This window comes from Ranitomeya imitator, chromosome 1 (assembly GCF_032444005.1).
Source record: "Ranitomeya imitator isolate aRanImi1 chromosome 1, aRanImi1.pri, whole genome shotgun sequence".
Lineage (NCBI taxonomy): Eukaryota > Metazoa > Chordata > Amphibia > Anura > Dendrobatidae > Ranitomeya > Ranitomeya imitator.
The window spans coordinates 775441587-775460470 of NC_091282.1; the positions used below are offsets into that span (position 1 = coordinate 775441587).

The following is an 18884-nucleotide window of genomic DNA, read 5'->3' on the forward strand; positions in this document are numbered from 1 at the left end:
CCAGAAGACTCGCTACACTCATCAGGAGGCCGTTAAACTAGAAGAAGAGGGGACGGGAAGAAAAACATTAGACTCGAACAAAGACGACCCAGGAAAACATACTCAGAAGGGAGGTAAGAACATTTCTAAAACAATCCACAGTGAGGAGATTGGAACAAAACAAAATCCTCTAAACTGCATGCTCGCAAACGCCAGAAGCCTGACAAACAAGATGGAAGAACTAGAAGCAGAAATATCTACAGGTAACTTTGACATAGTGGGAATAACCGAGACATGGTTAGATGAAAGCTATGACTGGGCAGTTAACTTACAGGGTTACAGTCTGTTTAGAAAGGATCGTAAAAATCGGAGAGGAGGAGGGGTTTGTCTCTATGTAAAGTCTTGTCTAAAGTCCACTTTAAGGGAGGATATTAGCGAAGGGAATGAGGATGTCGAGTCCATATGGGTTGAAATTCATGGAGGGAAAAATGGTAACAAAATTCTCATTGGGGTCTGTTACAAACCCCCAAATATAACAGAAAGCATGGAAAGTCTACTTCTAAAGCAGATAGATGAAGCTGCAACCCATAATGAGGTCCTGGTTATGGGGGACTTTAACTACCCGGATATTAACTGGGAAACAGAAACCTGTGAAACCCATAAAGGCAACAGGTTTCTGCTAATAACCAAGAAAAATTATCTTTCACAATTGGTGCAGAATCCAACCAGAGGAGCAGCACTTTTAGACCTAATACTATCTAATAGACCTGACAGAATAACAAATCTGCAGGTGGTTGGGCATTTAGGAAATAGCGACCACAATATTGTGCAGTTTCACCTGTCTTTCACTAGGGGGACTTGTCAGGGAGTCACAAAAACATTGAACTTTAGGAAGGCAAAGTTTGAACAGCTTAGAGATGCCCTTAATCTGGTAGACTGGGACAATATCCTCAGAAATAAGAATACAGATAATAAATGGGAAATGTTTAAGAACATCCTAAATAGGCAGTGTAAGCGGTTTATACCTTGTGGGAATAAAAGGACTAGAAATAGGAAAAACCCAATGTGGCTAAACAAAGAAGTAAGACAGGCAATTAACAGTAAAAAGAAAGCATTTGCACTACTAAAGCAGGATGGCACCATTGAAGCTCTAAAAAACTATAGGGAGAAAAATACTTTATCTAAAAAACTAATTAAAGCTGCCAAAAAGGAAACAGAGAAGCACATTGCTAAGGAGAGTAAAACTAATCCCAAACTGTTCTTCAACTATATCAATAGTAAAAGAATAAAAACTGAAAATGTAGGCCCCTTAAAAAATAGTGAGGAAAGAATGGTTGTAGATGACGAGGAAAAAGCTAACATATTAAACACCTTCTTCTCCACGGTATTCACGGTGGAAAATGAAATGCTAGGTGAAATCCCAAGAAACAATGAAAACCCTATATTAAGGGTCACCAATCTAACCCAAGAAGAGGTGCGAAACCGGCTAAATAAGATTAAAATAGATAAATCTCCGGGTCCGGATGGCATACACCCACGAGTACTAAGAGAACTAAGTAATGTAATAGATAAACCATTATTTCTTATTTTTAGTGACTCTATAGCGACAGGGTCTGTTCCGCAGGACTGGCGCATAGCAAATGTGGTGCCAATATTCAAAAAGGGCTCTAAAAGTGAACCTGGAAATTATAGGCCAGTAAGTCTAACCTCTATTGTTGGTAAAATATTTGAAGGGTTTCTGAGGGATGTTATTCTGGATTATCTCAATGAGAATAACTGTTTAACTCCATATCAGCATGGGTTTATGAGAAATCGCTCCTGTCAAACCAATCTAATCAGTTTTTATGAAGAGGTAAGCTATAGGCTGGACCACGGTGAGTCATTGGACGTGGTATATCTCGATTTTTCCAAAGCGTTTGATACCGTGCCGCACAAGAGGTTGGTACACAAAATGAGAATGCTTGGTCTGGGGGAAAATGTGTGTAAATGGGTTAGTAACTGGCTTAGTGATAGAAAGCAGAGGGTGGTTATAAATGGTATAGTCTCTAACTGGGTCGCTGTGACCAGTGGGGTACCGCAGGGGTCAGTATTGGGACCTGTTCTCTTCAACATATTCATTAATGATCTGGTAGAAGGTTTACACAGTAAAATATCGATATTTGCAGATGATACAAAACTATGTAAAGCAGTTAATACAAGAGAAGATAGTATTCTGCTACAGATGGATCTGGATAAGTTGGAAACTTGGGCTGAAAGGTGGCAGATGAGGTTTAACAATGATAAATGTAAGGTTATACACATGGGAAGAAGGAATCAATATCACCATTACACACTGAACGGGAAACCACTGGGTAAATCTGACAGGGAGAAGGACTTGGGGATCCTAGTTAATGATAAACTTACCTGGAGCAGCCAGTGCCAGGCAGCAGCTGCCAAGGCAAACAGGATCATGGGGTGCATTAAAAGAGGTCTGGATACACATGATGAGAGCATTATACTGCCTCTGTACAAATCCCTAGTTAGACCGCACATGGAGTACTGTGTCCAGTTTTGGGCACCGGTGCTCAGGAAGGATATAATGGAACTAGAGAGAGTACAAAGGAGGGCAAAAAATTAATAAAGGGGATGGGAGAACTACAATACCCAGATAGATTAGCGAAATTAGGATTATTTAGTCTAGAAAAAAGACGACTGAGGGGCGATCTAATAACCATGTATAAGTATATAAGGGGACAATACAAATATCTCGCTGAGGATCTGTTTATACCAAGGAAGGTGACGGGCACAAGGGGGCATTCTTTGTGTCTGGAGGAGAGAAGGTTTTTCCACCAACATAGAAGAGGATTCTTTACTGTTAGGGCAGTGAGAATCTGGAATTGCTTGCCTGAGGAGGTGGTGATGGCGAACTCAGTCGAGGGGTTCAAGAGGGGCCTGGATGTCTTCCTGGAGCAGAACAATATTGTATCATACAATTATTAGGTTCTGTAGAAGGACGTAGATCTGGGTATTTATTATGATGGAATATAGGCTGAACTGGATGGACAAATGTCTTTTTTCGGCCTAACTATGTTACTATGTTACTATGTTACTAGGTACAGGTGTAGCGGAGCCTCCCAGTACAGGTACAGGTGTAGCGGAGCCTCCCAGTACAGGTACAGGTGTTGCAGAGCCTCCCAGTAGAGGTACAGGTGTAGCGGAGCCTCCCAGTACAGGTATAGGTGTAGCGGAGCCTCCCAGTACAGATGTAGCTGAGCCTCCCAGTACAGGTACAGGTGTAGCTGAGTCTCCCAGTACAGTTACAGGTGTAGCGGAGCCTCCCAGTACAGGTACAGGTGTAGCGGAGCCTCCCAGTACAGGTACAGGTGTAGCGGAGCCTCCCAGTACAGGTACAGGTGTAGCGGAGCCTCCCAGTACAGGTACAGGTGTAGCGGAGCCTCCCAGTACAGGTACAGGTGTAGCGGAGCCTCCCAGTACAGGTACAGGTGTAGCGGAGCCTCCCAGTAAAGGTACAGGTGTAGCGGAGCCTCCCAGTACAGGTACAGGTGTAGCGGAGCCTCCCAGTAAAGGTACAGGTGTAGCGGAGCCTCCCAGTACAGGTACATCTGTAGCGGAGCCTCCCAGTACAGGTACAGGTGTAGCGGAGCCTCCCAGTACAGGTACAGGTGTAGCGGAGCCTCCCAGTACAGGTACAGGTGTAGCGGTGCCTCCCAGTAAAGGTACAGGTGTAGCGGAGCCTCCCAGTACAGGTACAGGTGTAGCGGAGCCTCCCAGTACAGGCGTAGCAGAGCCTCCCAGTAAAGGTACAGGTGTAGCGGAGCCTCCCAGTACAGGTACAGCTGTAGCGGAGCCTCCCAGTACAGGTACAGGTGTAGCGGAGCCTCCCAGTACAGGTACAGGTGTAGCGGAGCCTCCCAGTACAGGTACAGGTGTAGCGGTGCCTCCCAGTAAAGGTACAGGTGTAGCGGAGCCTCCCAGTACAGGTACAGCTGTAGCGGAGCCTCCCAGTACAGGTACAGGTGTAGCGGAGCCTCCCAGTACAGGTACAGGTGTAGCGGAGCCTCCCAGTACAGGTACAGGTGTAGCGGAGCCTCCCAGTACAGGTACAGGTGTAGCGGAGCCTCCCAGTACAGGTACAGGTGTAGCGGTGCCTCCCAGTAAAGGTACAGGTGTAACGGAGCCTCCCAGTACAGGTACAGCTGTAGCGGAGCCTCCCAGTACAGGTACAGGTGTAGCGGAGCCTCCCAGTACAGGTACAGGTGTAGCGGAGCCTCCCAATACAGGTACAGGTGTAGCGGAGCCTCCCAGTACAGGTACAGGTGTAGCGGAGCATCCCAGTACAGGTACAGGTGTAGCGGAGCCTCCCAGTACAGGTACAGGTGTAGCGGTGCCTCCCAGTAAAGGTACAGGTGTAGCGGTGCCTCCCAGTAAAGGTACAGGTGTAGCGGAGCCTCCCAGTACAGGTACAGGTGTAGCGGAGCCTCCCAGTACAGGTACAGGTGTAGTGGAGCCTCCCAGTAAAGGTACAGGTGTAGCGGAGCCTCCCAGTACAGGTACAGCTGTAGCGGAGCCTCCCAGTACAGGTACAGGTGTAGCGGAGCCTCCCAGTACAGGTACAGGTGTAGCGGAGCCTCCCAGTACAGGTACAGGTGTAGCGGTGCCTCCCAGTACAGGTACAGGTGTAGTGGAGCCTCCCAGTAAAGGTACAGGTGTAGCGGAGCCTCCCAGTACAGGTACAGCTGTAGCGGAGCCTCCCAGTACAGGTACAGGTGTAGCGGTGCCTCCCAGTAAAGGTACAGGTGTAGCGGAGCCTCCCAGTACAGGTACAGGTGTAGCGGAGCCTCCCAGTACAGGTACAGGTGTAGCGGAGCCTCCCAGTACAGGTACAGGTGTAGCGGAGCCTCCCAGTACAGGTACAGGTGTAGCGGAGCCTCCCAGTACAGGTACAGGTGTAGCGGAGCATCCCAGTACAGGTACAGGTGTAGCGGAGCCTCCCAGTACAGGTACAGGTGTAGCGGAGCCTCCCAGTACAGGTACAGGTGTAGCGGAGCCTCGCAGTACAGGTACAGGTGTAGCGGAGCCTCCCAGTACAGGTACAGGTGTAGCGGAGCCTCCCAGTACAGGTGTAGCGGATTGTATAGGGACCTGTGTGATCGTTGTCCTGTATATACAGTGGGGTGATCATTGGCTCCAGGTGCCTCCCTGACAGGGATAACGGAGGATGAAATCCATGTAATGCTCCTCCACTTCCCATTGATTTATTGTTTGTACAGATTGTGTCTGTGTTTTACAGCCCAGAGAGGGGACAGTCTGCAGACAATCACCACTTCATTCATCCATGAGACCCTACTGTATATACAGACCCCCGCCCCAGACGGTTCCTGTAACCCCCGACCAAGCGCAGAATTCCACAGCAGCACCGCCGGCATGGGAAGCAGATTGTTAGCTCTTTGGGTCATTAACTGGATTCCAAATATTCTGCACTCTAATAATCTGGTACAAAGCCCCCAGACAAGTCTACTGGCCACTGGGGGCCACATGTGTTTTCTAGGGACAGCAAGCGGTTAACACTTAGAAATATTAGAAGCAGACAGACCTGAAATCAATTAGCTGAACACAAACTGAGTAGAAAAGTAGAGAAAATGAAACTGGCAGGATTTCTTCCTCTTTTTTTGTAGTAAAACTCTCCCTGTACTAGAGCGCCACCTGTGGTAAGGTAGAGGTACTGCACCCTCCGTGGACTGGACCATGGAGCCCTCACATTACTGCGGACGGACTACGTGGACAATATTGTGTGCAATGCAGTTATTGAACGGATGCAGAAAACAGGAAAGCAGCATTTAGTGCAGCATCTGGACGAATAAATGGATTAATGTAGCTATAGGTAAATGAGAAACTCCACTAGATAAGGATCTGGTTATTATAGGCATCCAATGTGCAGACTTCTGTGTATGGTACATGTGCAATATAAATTACTAATATCATATAATATAACATGCACTGTGCAAACTGCTGAGTACAGCATGTGTATGAGATGGTATTATTATTATTATTATTATTATTCTATAGTGCACCCAATATCCAGCATGTTGCACATTGAATAATAATAATAATAACAATAATATACAATGCACCCATGCCATAACTTGAAGCTTGAACATGGCATATATGATATTATAAATAATAGTAATAATATGTTCTGCCTTCCAACTTTCTTAATGAACCCTGTCTGATCACAGTTGCTCTTCTTCACCAGTTTAATACTGTGCCCTGATCTGAGCCATAATTGGGCATTTGACCCCATAATATAATTCCTTGCGTTACATTTTGCATCGGATTCCCTGATCTGTCGACAACTACCAGATCCCTTCCTCCCGACTTCCCAGCCCTCCTCCTCGAAAACCAACTTCTCCACCATTACAGAAGATCACCTCTCCACTCTACTGTCAAGATCGCATCTCACCACCTGTGCACTTGACCCGGTCCCTTCCCACTTCATCCCAAACCTCACCACAGTCTTCATCCCAACCCTAACCCATCTCTTCAACCTATCACTAACAACTGGTGTTTTCCCCTCAAGCTTTAAACATGCCTCCATCACACCTATCCTCAAAAAGCCCTCTCTTGACCCATCCTCTGTATCTAGCTATCGCCCTATATCACTTCTCCCTTATGCCTCAAAACTACTCGAACAACACGTTTACCTTGAACTGTCCTCCCATCTCTCTTCTTGCTCCCTCTTCGACCGCTTACAATCTGGCTTCCGGTCACACCATTCCACTGAAACTGCCCTAACTAAGGTCACCAATGACCTCTTAACCGACAAGAACAAGCGACACTACTCTGTCCTCCTCCTCCTGGACCTGTCCTCTGCCATTAACACAGTGGACCATTCCCTATTATTACAGACCCTCTCATCCCTTGGCATCACAGACTTGGCCCTATCCTGGATCTCATCATATCTAACAGACTGGACATTCAGCGTCTCCCACTCACACACCACCTCCTCACCTCGCCCCCTATCTGTCGGAGTCCCGTAAGGTTCAATTCTAGGGCCCCTGCTCTTCTCCATTTACACCTTTGGCCTGGGACAGCTCATAGAATCTCATGGCTTTCAGTATCACCTCTATGCTGATGACACACAGATCTACATCTATGGACCAGATATCACCTCCCTTCTAACCAGAATCCCTCAATGTCTGTCCGCTATTTCATCCTTCTTCTCCGCTAGATTTCTAAAACTTAACATGGACAAAACAGAATTCATCATCTTTCCCCCATCTCACGTGACCCCCCCCAACGAACCTATCCATTACAGTAAATGGCTGCCCACTCTCCCCAGTCCCACAAGCTCGCTGCCTCGGGGTAATCCTTGACGCTGATCTCTCCTTCAAACCGCATATCCAAGCCCTTTCCACTTCCTGCCGCCTTCAACTCAAAAATAATTCACAGATCCGTACATTTCTAAACCAAGAATCTGCAAAAACCCTAGTCCATGCCCTCATCATCTCCCGCCTTGACTACTGCAACCTCCTGCTCTGTGGCCTCCCCTCGAACACTCTCGTACCCCTCCAATCTATTCTAAACTCTGCTACCCGACTAATCCACCTGTCCCCCCACTATTCCCCGGCCTCTCCCCTCCGTCAATCCCTTCACTGGCTCCCCATTGCCCAGAGACTCCAGTACAAAAGCCTAACCATGACGTACAAAGCCATCCACAACCTGTCTCCTCCATACATCTGTGACCTCGTCTCCCGGTACTTTCCTGCACGCAACCTCCGATCCTCACAAGATCTCCCTCTCTACTCCCCTCTTATCTCCTCTTCCCACAATCGTATACAAGATTTCTCTCGCGTATCACCCCTACTCTGGAACCCTCTACCACAACACATCACAGTCTCGCCTACCATCGAAACCTTCAAAAGAACCTGAAGACCCACCTCTTCCGACAAGCCTACAACCTGCAGTAACCACCGATCGACCAGACCGCTGCACGACCAGCTCTATCCTCACCTACTGTATTCTCACCCATCCCTTGTCGATTGTGAGCCTTCGCGGTAAGGGTCCTCTCTCCTCCTGTACCAGTTATGACTTGTATTGTTCAAGATTATTGTACTTGTTTTTATTATGTATACCCCTCCTCACATGTAAAGCACCATGGAATAAATGGCGCTATAATAATAAATAATAATAATAATCTGGACTGGGGCATCTCAGGAGGCCTCCATGTGCACCAGGTGCAGGGCCCTGGAGCTTGCCCCCTGTCCCTGGCCTGCTGCCTGCACTGTGCGGGGCTCAGGCTTAATAGAGAGTAGATGAGTGACTTCTAGGTTTACAATCTTTGAGGACTCAGCCATTCTTGGCCCTGATCTGCAGATACAGACCTGTCCTCCCCCTGTCAGGGGCCTGTGTGCTCTGGGCTCTGGCTGCAGAGCTGTCACCCCAGAGTGATTCATTACAGCTGATAAGATCAGTCACTTTCCTGTAATCTGGAGAAAGGGCTTTTAAAGACACATTCTCTGCCTGTCCAGGACATCAATCCTCCGCTGGTGAGAGGTGATGTGAGGCCCATTCACACACTGGCATCACCTGCTGCCTGCATCGGGGCCCGGAGGAGGAGGAGGAGGCCGTCAGGGCTGAGTGATGGCCTGCACTGGGGTCCTGGGGCTGGGGACATGTGGGGGGCTGTCAGCAGGACGTCATTGTATCAGAATAGTCCCTATTGTGAGGTCTTGAGGCTCGGGAGATACGGGATTGGAGAGATGTGCCGTTGTGGAGCTGGGGAGATTCGGGGTCCCTGGACTGGTGGTCCTGTTGCTGAGATGTGGGATTCCTGGGGCTGGGGAGATGCGGGGGTGCCGGAGCTGGAAAGGTCTGGGGTTCCCGGGCTGGGGAGATCTGGGATTGGGGAGATGTGGGGTCCCTGGGCTGTGGAGATGTGGGGTCCCAGGACTGGAGAGATGTGGGGTCCCAAGACTGGGGAGATGTGGGGTCCCAGGACTGGGGAAATGTGGAGTCCCGGGGCTGGGGAGATGTTCCTGGGCTGGGGAGATGTGGGGTCCCGGGGCTGGGGAGATATGGTGTCCCACGGGCTGGGGAGATGTGGGGTCCCAGGACTGGGGAGATGTGGGGTCCCTGGGCTGTGGAGGTCCCAGGGCTGGGGAGATGTGGGGTCCCGGGGTTGGGGAGATGTGGGGTCCCAGGACTGGGGAGATGTGGGGTCCCAGGGCTGGGGAGATGTTCCAGGGCTGGGGAGCTGTGGGGTCCCGGGGCTGGGGAGATGTGGGGTCCCGGGGCTGGGGAGATGTTCCAGGGCTGGGGAGATGTGGGGTCCCGGGACTGGGGAGATGTGGGGTCTCGGGTCTGGGGAGATGTTGGGGTCCGGGGCTGGTGAGATATGGGGTCCCTGGGCTGTGGAGATGTGGAGGTTGTGAGCAGGGCGTTGTTGTATCAGAAAATCTTTTCTGTTTTGAGTTTTTCTATAAAACAAAGACTTTTCTACCTAAACAACGTTGTTTGGTTTTGCGACCCCGACAGATCTGTGCTACAAAGTAACAGGCGGCTCCGACATTAATGAGGGACCTGATGCTGAATCCTTTCCACAAACCCTAATGACCCAATTAGTGCCACGTCATTAGAACCTCATTAAACGCCTCCCTGTCCTGAGCAGTCATGTACAGTATGGGGGGATCCTGCAGCCCACCCCCTGACTGCTCCATACCATACACTGCCCTCTGTCGCGCTCACTATTATCCTGTGCATTTCTCCGTCATCGTTACCATTGTCACCCCCCACTACAGAGTAGCAGGGCAGCCAATGTCACAGGTCACCCCCTCCCGGACCCTAATGGCAGCAGGAAATGTCTGCTCCTCTATTGGGTTGGAACCTGATATAATCAAGGAATAATGTGGATTTGTTGCCGGTGGCTGCAGGGGAAGGGTTAAAGTGATGCCATGTCCTTGGTGGGAGCGGTGGCAGCTGCTGGGACCTGGACAGAGACAACCAATGTTCCTGTGCAGGGGCGGACATTTCATTGGTGCAACCTGTGCAGCCGCACAAGGGCCCAAGGGGTAAGGGGGCCCATTTCAACCTCCATCCTGTGACTGCACAGTGTGACCTGGAGGAGAGAAGCTGAGACTCCGGAGCAGAAATCACCCACATGCCAGCACTGGGTAGAGTCCCTCCAGTCACCAGCCTGGGGCCACGGGGCCCCAACGTACAGCCCACAGCTCAGTTTTATCCATGGCAGCAGCTCCCCTTCCTCCTGGCATCTGGTTAACCCCATTTATGCGGGTCGGATTGTTATCTTTAAGGTTCAGCAATAACCTTCATACAGATTGGAAGGGGTTAAGCTTCTTCCTACCCCGCTGGTGCAGGTTCGGTGCTGGCATGCCATGGGTTAATCAGCAGTGGTTGCAGTTGGTCTTGTGGCTCAGTCTGCTGCTGTCTGAGTCTCCGCTGCCTAAAAATGTGGGTGATGTCTGGAGGAGGAGAGAGGAGGAGCTGGTGGGGTGCAGGGAACAAGCCTGGCTGGGGACAGAGCTGCCTGCCATGTGCAGCCTCGGCTCAGTGCATCCCAAAGGCAGCGCTGATCACACTGCTGCCTACATGAGGGGCCAGCCAGGACCCCAATAAAACATTGCCGGAGCTCATTTGCATGACTCCTCCCAGGATCTTTTACTGTCTGCAGTGCTGGGAGCAGGATCAGGAGCTGGAGGCAGGATCAGGAGCAGGAGGCAGGATCAGGAGCAGGAGGCAGGATCAGGAGCAGGAGGCAGAGCTGAGCTGCGCTCACACTGAGCAGTGAGGACAGGCGGCTGCTGCGCTCACATCCCCTGCGCGGAGCTCTGCACGGCCGGGGCGCACACCACTCCGCATCTGGCGCACGGGACCCGGGCAGCACCGACGCTTACCGAGGGATTACTGTGATATTGGGGAGCACTGACCCCTCCAGGAGCCGCGACCCCGGGATGTGCAGCTCGGACACCAGGCGCAAGGTGGAAGATGCTTCACTCTCCTGAGGGGGCTCGGATCGCGCTGGAGACCCCCCGGGGGAGGCTGCAGGAGTCCGCGGGGCACCGGGCACTGACCCCCCGCCGCTGGCCCGGCGCTCAACCCCGCGATATTGGATTGAGCCCCTGAGCGGCTGCAGGAGCCGAAACCCAAAGTTTCATTGGATTCTAGAATATTTTGGATGCAGAAAAGAAAGATCCAGAGGGGCTTCAGGATGAGAAGTCGGAGAGGAGAGCGAGACCCCCCCAGGTAAGAGGCGCCGGGCAGCTGCGCCCACCGTCTACAGGGGCCACACTGTATAGCAGTCCCTTTCTATAGGAGCCACTTTCTATAGGGGGCCACTGTGTATAGCTGTCACTGTGTATAGCTGTCACTGTGTATAGCTGTCAGTCGTCGCCCTCCTCTATAGGCAGCTTGTGTCCCAGGCTGACAGCATCCATAGATGACCAGTGACAGAGACTGATCTCTACCCCAGGTGTTAGTGGGATATGGAGCGATGCCGATATATGGGGGTCTTCCCCGATCTGTTGGACGTAGGAGATGAATGGTCGGCGATCTGATCGGTGGAAGCAGCACAGTTCGTGGAGACTGTGTACCTGTGATCGGGGGTCTGTGGGCGATCAGTGCGGGGGTGAATGTTCATCTGCGATCGATCTTATATGATCCATAGATTATATATGATGTAGGACCAACATGTACTAGATCGGGGGGAAAAGACGCTACACGGGAGCAGGTCTCAGGAGAGGGATCTGGGGGGATCAGTTATTCAGGGAAGGGAGAAGGAGCATCAGATCTCCAGGGGCTGGTGACGGGGATGAGTTATTTGGGATCAGGTAGAGGGATCCGATCTTTATAGAGGGGGATCGGGGATCTCCAGTCTCATTCCTGCACTGGTGGGAAATCGATTATTATCACAGGAAGGGTTCAGTTATCATTGGTCGGAGGGTCACTGTCACCTCAGAGAACTGCTGGGGGCTCTACCTCTGATCGCCCCCCGAAAAAGAGGGCACCAGGCTCTACACCATGGACTGTCATAACTACCGGGGGGACTTTGGTCCAGTATGATGGAGTGGGCTGAGAGACCCCAGAACCCACCCTGGATCCTGGCATCACACGTCCACTGTGTGGCTGCTCCCCCCATTAACCCTCTGCTGCCTGCTCCTCCTGTGTGTGTCACTCGGTGCTGACATGTCAGGTTTATGGGATGTGACAAGATCCCATATAACAGGGTGAGCTCCTGCTCATATAGTGCAGTGACTAAGTCCTCACCTGACCACGTTATTGCAGTGACCTATGGTGCCACGGTGCAGGACCCTGTGGTGCCACGGTGCAGGACCCTATGGTGCCACCGTTCAGGACCCTGTGGTGCCACAGTGCAGGACCCTATAGTGCCACGGTGCAGGTCCCTATGGTGCCACCGTTCAGGACCCTGTGGTGCCACGGTGCAGGACCCTATGGTGCCACCGTTCAGGACCCTGTGGTGCCACGGTGCAGGACCCTATAGTGCCACGGTGCAGGTCCCTATGGTGCCACCGTTCAGGACCCTGTGGTGCCACGGTGCAGGACCCTCTGGTGCCACGGTGCAGGACCCTATGGTGCCACGGTGCAGGACCCTGTGGTGCCACCGTGCAGGTCCCTATGGTGCCACCGTTCAGGACCCTGTGGTGCCACCGTTCAGGAACCTGTGGTGCCAGGGCTGCCTCCTGTCCGAGCTGTGGCAGGATTTGGGCATGGAACCTCTCCAGAATGGAGCAGCATATGGGTCTTTATACTCGGTGACAGCAGGCTCATTAACTGATGGGGTTGAAGGCAATTCTTCCATTATGGCTAAGTGGTACAAATTGACTAGATGAGGCTATTATGGGTTATGAGGCTCAGGGCAGGAGCAGCCTCCATCTCCAGGCGAACACTTAATCCATATTATCTGCTGTAAGCCTGGATTGCTGGGGCTGAGCACACAGGTGAGGGGGCAAGAAGCGGTTAACAGGTCACCCAGACAGAGGCAGGCAGATCCTGGAGATTGGGGGGTACGGGATCAGTGAATCCTGCAGATGAGGGAGGAATTGGCGAAAATCTGAGCAGTCCTGTAAATGGGTGAGGAAAGACCTGGCCCTGGCTCCTAGTTTTTCCTCCTGTTGTGGATAATAGGGGTTGTAGTCCATGAATAACTGTGACTGTAGTGATGAACTGTAGCCATGAAATCCAGCTCTGATCCCCATAGACAGGATGAGTCTGACGAGCGGCGGAGGCTGATGTCTGGGAGGACCATCTTATATCAGGTGCAGCTTCCTTACTGACACTGCCGCTCCCTGGAGATTTGGGGGGCCTGATGACTTGTGCCATCTAGAAGTGACCATCACCCAGTGCAGTGATGGATCTGGTCCTATGGCCTCTGCCCCTCCGCCTGATGGCACCCTACATGGCACCACCGGGTGACCCCCAGACCTGCACCCTTTCCATCCTGGTCCCCCCTGACTGAGCAGTTTGTGCTGAGTTGATTCGCATTCAGTTCATTACTGACCTCTATCTGGAAGAACTGTGCAGCCATTGTTAGTGTGGAGCCATGAGCCAGGCTTTCTGCACAGCCAATTCCTCTCCCAGCTCGGGGGACGCAGGATTTATTTCCTCTATAAACCTGGACAAATTGCACATTATAAATGGAGAATATAATGGCAGGCTCCGGCTGTAACTTTACATGCCCGCTTTAATATAATACGTCAGTTCTGTGGTGGCAGGAAGGGAGAAAACGGCAAATTTATTCTCCAAATTGTAAGAATTTAGAACTTGCATTATTGTTTAGCTGCAGGAAAATGTGGAGGGTAATGGGAATGTTTCCTGGCTGAAGACGGAGAGAAGCAATTATTATGTCGTGTGCAACAATAAGAGAAAATACAACAAGAATATCAATAATACAAATATGTTGTGTTTTATCATCCTCCCCATTATTCTTATCATCCCTCTCCCTGCCAGCGCAGGATGTATACGGGATCATTACTGCGGGCTGTATACTATGTAACATGACAGGAGGTACACGGTCACACTCAGAACCCTGCAGGGTCACATCCAGAACCTACAGGGTCACATCCAGTACCCACAGGGTCACATGCAGAACCCACAGGGTCACATGCAGAACCCACAGGGTCACATGCAGCACCTACAGGGTCACATCCAGTACCCACAGGGTCACATGCAGAACCCACAGGGTCACATCCAGTACCCACAGGGTCACATGCAGCACCTACAGGGTCACATCCAGTACCCACAGGGTCACATGCAGAACCCACAGGGTCACATCCAGTACCCACAGGGTCACATGCAGCACCTACAGGGTCACATCCAGTACCCACAGGGTCACATGCAGAACCCACAGGGTCACATCCTGTACCCACAGGGTCACATCCAGAACCTACAGGGTCACATCCATAACCTACAGGGTCACATCCAGTACCCACAGGGTCACATGCAGAACCCACAGGGTCACATCCAGAACCTACAGGGTCACATCCAGTACCCACAGGGTCACATCCAGTACCCACAGGGTCACATGCAGAACCCGCAGGGTCACATCCAGAACCCGCAGGGTCACATCCAGAACCCGCAGGGTCACATGCAGAACCCACAGGGTCACATCCAGTACCCACAGGGTCACATCCAGTACCCACAGGGTCACATGCAGCACCTACAGGGTCACATCCAGTACCCACAGGGTCACATGCAGAACCCACAGGGTCACATCCAGTACCCACAGGGTCACATGCAGCACCTACAGGGTCACATCCAGTACCCACAGGGTCACATGCAGAACCCACAGGGTCACATCCTGTACCCACAGGGTCACATCCAGAACCTACAGGGTCACATCCATAACCTACAGGGTCACATCCAGTACCCACAGGGTCACATGCAGAACCCACAGGGTCACATCCAGAACCTACAGGGTCACATCCAGTACCCACAGGGTCACATGCAGAACCCGCAGGGTCACATCCAGAACCCGCAGGGTCACATCCAGAACCTGCAGGGTCACATTGTAACTCTTCATATGGAGCTGGATCCAGTGCTGGGAAGTGGCCGATGCTCCTTCTACTCCAGTTCTGATAAAAGTCAATGAGAGAAGTGATACAAAGTAAATTAACTGAATTATGACAAAGTAAAAGTCTTATTTACAACTTTATTATTTAACAAAAATAAATAAATTAAAGTGAATAAATATTTATAAAAACAATTCAAACACAACGATATAAATGTATAGTAAAAATAACATTGTATTAGTTTATTTCCTACATAGACAGATTGCTTCCACTGTAATGACGGTCAAGATATGTGCACCAGGGTGGTAGAAGTCGCAAATTTTCCATTTAGATTTTCCAGACAGAAAATCCGCTGTGTATAATGGTAGCAGAACTGTAGATGAGATGTTACAGAATTCCCATTAATGCAATGAGTGAGACGTGCGACAAATCCACAGCGTTTCTGCAATGGAATCCGCAGAAGACTTTACCGTGAATTTTCTGCTGAGCAAATTCCTAAATGTATCCGCAGATGTCGAAAATATAACTTGTGTCATGGAGGAAACATAAGGCCTGATCTGTACATACAAGTCATAGTCATAGGAGGGGAAAATAAGTGGGGAAACCGGGGGGAGAAAGGAGGAAAAAGCCACGAAAGAGAAGTGCAACCTTCGCCACTGCCCAAAGGGTCCGATGGAAAAGGGCCATGGGGTCTACTCATCATATGATAGATATAAAGGACAGAGAGACTGATGTATTGAGTGATTGGGGGTACATATATTATGGGGGTCTTCTGCTGTCGGGAAATGTAGATATAGAAAATGTATCATAATGTAGCACCTTGGAATAAATAATATATTGTGAAAAAAAGTATTAATATAATATATAATGTAATATAGCAATAATTTAAAAATCATTTATATTAGAAAAATATAATCTAAACTATTCTTATATCATGTCGTATATATATATATATATATATATATATATATTAGAATAATACAATAATCTCCTGATATAATGTATGACGGGACATTATATATTACAAAACTATAATATAATGTAGCATTATTATTTGTTACTGTTATAGTGCCATTTATTCCATGGCACTTTAGAGTATGATATAATATTGCTGTGCACATACTATGTTGGGTCTGACGGAGCCGAGCCTCATCCACAGGCGTTGGCTCCTCGGTGTACGATGGATGATTACTCTGCCGGTTCTGCAGCCTCATACTTCTCACCGCATACATTTTTTTTACTGGAATTTGTAAAATGTGACGGTATTTTTTTTCTGGTCAAGAGGGTGAGGGCAACGTATTTTTCTAATTTTTGCAGTTTCCAAACGTTTTCTATTAGTTATAGAGTAAATAAACATTGTCGAGTTTAGTCTTCACCTAATTTATTTATTGACGTGTCCGAGTCACCAAATGATTATTGTGGTTGTTTTACATGATGTAGTTAATGTTATTGCACATTATACCATCATGTTCTAGTGCCTCTTTCTTCAGGATGTCAGCGGGTGGCTCATGCCTCGTGCTTGCTTCCTCAGTGATATCACCTATTTATAATTTAATTTATTTTTATAGCGCCAACATATTCTGCAGCACTGTACAATTAGAGGGACCTATAAAGACAATACAATGTAACACATAGATCACCAGATACAGGAGGAGCGAGGGGCCAGCTTCAAAATGCAGTCTATAAGGAAATAGGGGGGACAGTAAGTAGCATCTCATGTACGGTCCGGCCATCATTCTAATAAATAATGTACGGGTTATGATATAAACTGCATGAGCCAGTCATTAGGCATTACCTGGTGCCTCATGCCTCTTGTGTCTTATGCCTCAGTGATGTCACCCAGTGCCTCCTTTTTCAGTGAGGTCACCCAGTGCCTCCCTCTTGGATCATGTCACTCAGTGCCTCCTTCTTGGGTGATGTCACCCGGTGCCTTCTTCTTGGGTGATGTCACCCAGTGCCTTCTTTTTGGGTGATGTTACCCGGTGCCTCCTTCTTGAGTGATGTCACCCGGTGCCTTCTTCTTGGGTGATGTCACCCGGTGCCTCCTTCTTGGGTGATGTCACTCGGTGCCTTCTTCTTGGGTGATGTCACCCGGTGCCTTCTTCTTGGGTGATGTCACCCGGTGCCTCCTTGGGTGATGTCACCCGGTGCCTCCTTCTTGGGTGATGTCACCTGGTGACTCTGGCCTCTTATGTCTCATACATCAGTGACGTCACCTAATGCCGCCTCCTTCGTTGATGTCACCCGGTGGCTCCTTCCTCGGTAATGTCACCTAGTGACTTCTTCCTCGGTAATGTCACCCGGTGGCTCCTTCCTCGGTTATGTCACCCGGTGGCTCCTTCCTCAGTGATGTCACCCGGTGGCTCCAGCCTCCTATGCCTTCTTCCTCAGTAATGTCACCTAATACCTCCTTCCTGGGTGATGTCACCCGGTGGCTCCTTCCTCAGTAATGTCACCCAGTGGCTCCTTCTCAGTGATGTCACCCGGTGGCTCCTTCCTCCGTAATGTCACCTGGTACCTCCGGTCTTTTATGCCTCCTTCCTCAGTAATGTCGTGCCTCTCCAGTGTATTGCGGGCTCCATTATATCACTTGATCCTATACTCGCCCCTCCACTCGCTGTGCCGGAGACTTGACCACTTTATTAAAGTCATAACTCTGCTGCTCAGTGGGTTTCTCCTCTGTGACGTGTCGCTGCTTTGATACAATCGTACGAGGCCTCATTACCTCCCGTAACATTAGATATTATATCCACCGAAGATAGAGAGCCCGGACTGAGGCCGAGCCGCCCATGAATAATCTATGAGGCCTCGTGAATGAGTGTGAGGTCTCTATGATCAATCGTCCTTCTACATTATATCCATTATATAAACAGTCGGCGGCGCCGTCCTCACACAGACACTGTCAATTATTAATAACCGTGGATATAAGACATGGCCCTATACAACGACGCGTCGAGATGCCTCCCTGGAGGACTACTACCTCAGCCAGTTAGCTGTAATCTCAGGGAGCTCCCATGCAGCGCCCCCACAGGAGAGATGCAGCATTACATGGATCTGATTCTAACCAATGGGTGGTTGGTGTAAAGTATGGACGTGACACGTCCTCCAGGGAGCGAGACCGCTGTGTAGCTGCTCTACTTCTCTACTAAATGATCAAGATCTCAAGTGACCAACATTTTCTAATAGGATATTGGAAAATGAGTTTTGTGAATAAGATGAGTTCCCAACACAAAGAAATTAAATGGAGAAACGTTACAAAATAATAATGTTATTCCTATAGTTCCGACATATTCCGCAGAACTAGACAATTCAGCCAAGACTTGGACAACAGACATTACAGAGCGACACATAATTCAGTAATTAAAAGACGAGTGAGTACTCCGACCCCAAGAGCTCACAATCCATGAGGAGTGAGGACCCAGACCTAAAGAGCTCAAAATCTATGAATAGAAAATACAGGTGCATCTCACAAAATTAGAATATCATCAAAAAGTTAATTTATTTCAGTTCTTCAATACAAAAAGTGAAACTAATATATTATATAGGGTCATTACAATCAGAGTCATCTATTTCAAGTGTTTATTTTGTTAATGTTGATGATTATGACTTACAGCCAATCAAAACCCAAAAGTCATTATCGCAGTAAATTAGAACACTTTATAACACTAGCTTGAAAAATGATTTTAAAATCCAAAATGTTGGCCTACTGAAATGTATGTTCAGTAACTGCACTCAATACTTGGTCGGGGCATCAATTACTGCATCAATGCGGTGTGACATGGAGGAGATCAGCCTGTGACACTGCTGAGGTGTTATGGTAGCCCAGGTTGGTCTGATAGCAGCCTTCAGCTCGTCTGCATTGTG

The 18884-nt window shown here is 49.4% G+C and overlaps 1 protein-coding gene across 1 annotated transcript in view; it reads left to right on the forward strand.

Moving 5' to 3' along the window:
• Positions 1-10524: 10524 nt before the first annotated feature.
• FLRT2 (fibronectin leucine rich transmembrane protein 2) overlaps positions 10525-18884 on the forward strand; it is a 64454-nt gene continuing 56094 nt past the window's right edge. Inside the window, exon 1 of the mRNA XM_069736382.1 lies at positions 10525-11238. The gene's annotated coding sequence lies outside the window, so the exon portion shown is untranslated. The remainder of the gene's footprint in view (positions 11239-18884) is intronic.